The sequence below is a fragment of the Solanum stenotomum genome, chromosome 7 (assembly GCF_019186545.1).
Source record: "Solanum stenotomum isolate F172 chromosome 7, ASM1918654v1, whole genome shotgun sequence".
Taxonomy (NCBI): domain Eukaryota; kingdom Viridiplantae; phylum Streptophyta; class Magnoliopsida; order Solanales; family Solanaceae; genus Solanum; species Solanum stenotomum.
In genome coordinates, this window is record NC_064288.1 from 35,187,424 (window position 1) to 35,193,146 (window position 5,723).

The following is a 5,723-nucleotide window of genomic DNA, read 5'->3' on the forward strand; positions in this document are numbered from 1 at the left end:
CTTGGATTTTTTACTTGAAGGTTTTAGAGTACTTGTGACCTTAACTCATATCCAAATCCATTCTCACACGAAAGAATTGACCTTGACATATATGAGCAATTTAAGAATTACCCGATACGACCTTACATGTAAATAAAAAATGGTTTGTGACTTAGCTTAGAAATTTGCGGGATGTTACGGTCATATTCTTGGGGGGGGGGGGTGTACTTGTGCCTTATCCCTAATATTATATATCACATGTACTAAGTTCAACCCAAAAATAGAAAAATAGATGGCATTAACTATGAGAAAACTATTAATTTTATATCTTAAAAAGATAGAAGAATACACATCATAAAAAAATATAATATTTTTTAAAAAAAGTTCAAGTCCTCTATTTGAATTTAGTTTAGCTTTAGGGAACTTTTGTGCTTAAGCCACACAACTAATACTTATTAGGACGAAAAAGCAAAAGATACCTAATAAAGTTTGAAAAGATACCTGCTAATATTTGCAGTAGTAAATTTCTCATATCTATTTAGAAGAATACTACATATCACATGTACAATTTTAACCTAAAAATTTGCACATCACTCGGCACCAAAGCTGCAACCAACATAATTTTGGGTGATTATGTTAAGATGATTTTGCAGACATCCATAGACGGATAAGGAGGAAAACACAGGCGGTAAAAGCATCTGTGCGAGGAAGGCAAGCAATCATGAGAGTCTAAGGTTCTGTTGTGAAGTTTGGAATCTAGACGACCAAAAACCTCAACAGGCAGAGACTTGATTGAAGTCCAGAAGAAGAGAAGCACATTTCTTTGCTCAGCCGACATACTTCTAACTATCTGTAGCAATAGAAAAGAAAACTTTGAAAATGCTGTCACAATAATAACTTTGAAAGAGTTCAAAAATCTACCACATCCGAAAACAATGAAGAAAGAGAAGATCAAAGGGACAAAGGTGTAGACTTCTCGATAATTAATACTCTAAAAACAAACTTAGTAGTAGAAAAGAAATAAGTACCTCCCAGAACCAGGATACTTGAGGATCATCTTTTTTGTAGCCATTATAATTTGTATGTTCTTTCCAGTCCACTATAGAAACAACTATTTTACTCCCATGAAGCATCCAATTAAGGTCTTCATGATCTAGGATCTGGTAAAAAGATTCCCAGAGCCGTCGGCCAGTAAAACCACAAGCAAAATGGGCTATCTGATGAGCAGTTGATGTGACAAAAAAGGTGTTTAACAAGAAGATTTACATAGTTATCTTTATTCTCACTGTTCACTATCGTATTTTTCCCATTAGGGCAACGCTCCACCACTTTTCTGGATCCCAATTCTTCGTCTTCACAAACAAATGTTAGGCCTAGGATATCTTCATCCACCATCTTCGTATCCATCTCCAATATCTTCTTGCAGCCACTGTACAAGTAGGGATCTGCATTCCTAATGTCTTCAAGCGAAATATCCTCTCCAGCTAATTGCAAAAAGAGCACACGATCAAAGGTAATGCTTATTTGTACTCCATGCAACAAGGCCAACGCAATCATCTTGCCGGAGAAGATAAAATACTCAAGGTGCAAGGAGTCCACTTTAGATGTTGCAAGCACAAAATGCAGATGAGGGTTATTTGCGTTGTAACAGAGAGACTAATATAACTTTTCGTGAAACATAATCAAAAGTTTGTATCGAATAGCTTGCGACCATCTTATAAATGCAGCTGTGTAAGATTCATCCTAATCTAAGGAACTCTGATGGAGTAAACTCCCAATTGTTTCAAGCATAATGTAACGAGGAAAAAATAATAATACAACTAGTAACTACTCATTCATAGGCCATACAATCCAATTACACTAATGCAACTTCATTGAGAAATATATTCTAGGTAGAACTGCTATGGACATAAATAAGACTTGAACTCTTTCGATCATTACTTCATGAATTTTATCTGATTGTCAGGTGTGATTGGAGAATCAGAGAACCAAAGGACATAAAAAATAACACAATTAAATATACTAACATGAGAAATAAAATTGATACAAAATCAAACTTGTCAAATCCAAACAATAACATAGTATCCCAAGTCTTTATAATAATATATCTTTTGTACTGTCCCTGTAAGAAAATCCGTTGCAGCATTGACATGATCCAATCGTAAGCCTAGCAAGTTAAAGATCTTGCTCCATATATGCGCTACTTTTTTGCAATGGAGGAAAACATGATTCACTTACTGCAGATATGTATCCCTTTCATCGAGAAATTATTCTATCTTTCTTTTGGGCCGGTTGCATAGCTAAACAAATCCGAGAAGGGGAGTGTAGCAGTGGTTTGTTACACAAAAAGATGCTAAACAACCTGAAATTCTATTTTTAGCGGGTATTATCTTGCCATATCAGGATTTTTTTTTTTCATATACTCAACCCTTGAATAATGAATAGTGCATGTTTATGTAGTTCGTTCCACAAACAACCAATGTATGCCCTCATTTCTTTTTCTTTAGTTATACAAGTTCCATTTTGCTTACCATTACTTCAAATAGATTACTGAACTTTGGAATTACTTATGTAGCAATGAATCAGTAAATCCCTCAGACATTGGTTTCATGAAAGAGTTGGACTTCAAAGAATTCTATGAAGGTATGAACAACAATATCAAGCAACCATGCTATGAGGCTATGAACAACAACATCAAACAACCTTACATGGTTTAGATAAAGATTGATAATACGTACAGTCATACTCACAAATATTCAACCTCTATGTCATACTATTTATCTATTTTTGAGGAAAAATCAAATAAGAAACATCATTCATACTCGACAACTTTAGATCAAAAAACTAACAAAAGGGATAAATGAGAACAAAATGTCATATGTATGTGTACATAAAGGCAACAAAAGTTTACCTGGATTTGGGAAAAACCTTCTACCGTCATTTGGGCATGAAACAAATAGAGCATTCTGAGGGTTGAAAATGGCTTCACATACCAAGGGAAACCACTCCCTCAACATACCAAGCCTAGTAGCTTCTTCATTCTCAAATCGCATAAATAACTAGCCTTGTAACGACCTAGGACTAGCATGTCCAATGTACTCAAATTAGTCCTCAAACAAACGAGACCTGCAAATAAGCATCTCGTAAAATTCCTCATTTTTGTGCCTCCCTTCTTGAAAAATCTTCAAGGCAAAACATTGCCTTATCAAAAAATGTGTTACTTCCTTGTGCTCAAGAATCCACTAATAATCTATAGACTTTTTTGAAAGTTTACCTATCATAAAGAACAACGCAACTCTTCTTTGCCTCATCTTCTCCCAAAACATTTCCTTCAAACCCTAATACAACTTCAAAATTCTTTCTAACTCCTTTAAAATTAAAAAATACCAGGACCAACATCATACAATAGGCTCACCTCTTTCAATGTTTACCAAATCCAACTGGCTTTCCAGTTCCTTTAGACACAACTCCGATTTTTCTAACAAGTCACGAAAAATACGATGCACACCTTTAACCTCAGATATTTCATTGCTTGCCTTATTTTGGATCAAGGAAGGGAAATTGACCGGACTGCCAAATGCTTTTATACGCCATATTGCACATTTTACCGGATGCATGAACTTAATAAAATCACGCACATCACTCTCTGATAATTGTATAAATTCAGCTGATTGCACACTCAATTCTAAAGCATGAGATAACCAAGTTTCCAACTCATGAACAAAAGGGTAAACATCCTGCAATCTTAACATCATGGACATTCCCCTTCATCATTGCAGCTAAACTACTGCGGCAAAATATATATAAAGTATCATTAACACCCACAACCCCTCTAAGAATCTTACAGAACTCGGAAATAATAGGAGCAGACAGCCTATATACGGTTACAGGATTGGCGAAAAATGTATTACATGAATCTATAAATTGATAAATACATCCATGAGCAACTTGTTTTTTAGTTATAGAAGGAGATACATAATGTTTTACCAGATCCACAGGGACAGAGGAGTGAATAAATATTTGGAGATATTCCTCTGATCCATCTGCGCCATCCTTTGGGGTCATTGCAAGAAAATCGGTAAGAATCTTGGTCATACGGGTGACATCAGCATTAATATCTGTGTTTTCATTGTAGTTGCGATGTCATGAATAACCAAATTCAACTCACTCATCAGCTTCCACGTGTAAGGATGGCACATGTTTCGCATTTTCCCGATGAGTTGCAGGGTATCGTCATTTTGTATACCACATTCCGATAACGTTTGGGAAAACTCAAGATGTTTGGCACGGTAGATTAATCGTTGTTTCATTGCGGAGGTCGATCGGATTGGTTGAATTCCGGTGATGGTGTTGATAGTCCACTGTATCAGACGAATCGACTTGAATGACTAGGGTTTTGCCGCCGGAAAACATATGGGCGAAGAATTGAATGGGAGTTTTCAGAGAAGAATTGAAGAGGGTTTTATCATGTCTCATTCTGGCTGTGCTAGCACCGGCATAATCATTGAACTTGCATTTGGTGCTAGTTTTGTGAGGTAATTGGTAAGCCATTGATGAGAAAGAAGAGAAGATTTTTGAGCTCTGTTATGTTAGAAGCACTAATTTTGAACACATATTAGACGATGTCAAATTGTTCTGTTAAGTCCCACCCTTCCTCCATCTGTGCAAGAAATCTAAAATACTCCCCGTTTTAAACTATTTTCCTTTTTGGTATGTTTCAAATATTTTTTAATTATTTTTTAAAAAGATAACTTTTTTGTGGCAATATTTTAACTCATAGCTTTCCACATGTATATCTAAGGTCATAACATTAAATGTTAGAGGAGTGTTCACAAAAATGAGTCAGGCAAAAAAGAAGTAAAAAAATCCAAAATACTCCCCGTTTTACAAGAGAATTAAATCATTTTCCTTTTTAATTTGTTTCAAAAAAGAATTGACATATAAATATTTTAGTTTGTTTCAGAAAGATGACTTCTTCCTTTTATGGCAATATTTTAACTTTATCTTTCCACATGTTTATTTAAGGTCATAAGATTAAAGGGTAATTTTGGTACATTTGATATAACTTTAAGGGATAAGGTACAAGTACCCCCCTATACTATGACTGAAATCCCAGAGACACACCTTAACTAAAATAAGGTCCTATTACCCCCCTGAACTTATTTTTTTTGGGAATTTTGTACACCTTTTGTCTTACGTGGTACGCTCCATGACTCCACACAATTGAGGTGCGTGGGAGATATTTGGATGCCACATAAGCCAAAAAGGTTCACAAAATTACAAAAAATGGGTTCAGTGGGGTAATAGGACCTCAATTTAGTTAAGGTGTGTCTCTAGAATTTCGGTCATAGTCTAGGGGGTAGTTGTACATTTTCCCTAACTTTAATTTAGAACTACAAGATTAAAAAATCTTCTTTATTTTCTTAAATTTTGTGTCAAGTTAAACTGGTCAATCTTTTTTAAATGGAGGGAGTACAATGATAAAAGTATTTATGATTCAAGATTTGTACGATGTATATGGAAAAACTACCTTTTAGACATATATTCATTCCACATATATTAATCATACATTTACTTTCAAATAATTACTTAAAATTCCACTATTTTTAAGAATTTTGTTTCATATTTGATGTGATATACACCACTCTCTAACGCAAAGAATAGAATAGAGCAATTGTGTATAATATATCCCTTAAGGGTCGTTTTGTAGCTAGATAAGCTCAAGGATAATATATGGAATGGTT

The 5,723-nt window shown here is 34.8% G+C and overlaps 1 pseudogene; it reads right to left on the reverse strand.

Moving 5' to 3' along the window:
• Positions 1 to 569: 569 nt before the first annotated feature.
• LOC125869578 (E3 ubiquitin-protein ligase UPL5-like) lies at positions 570 to 4,530 on the reverse strand (annotated as a pseudogene).
• Positions 4,531 to 5,723: the final 1,193 nt, after the last annotated feature.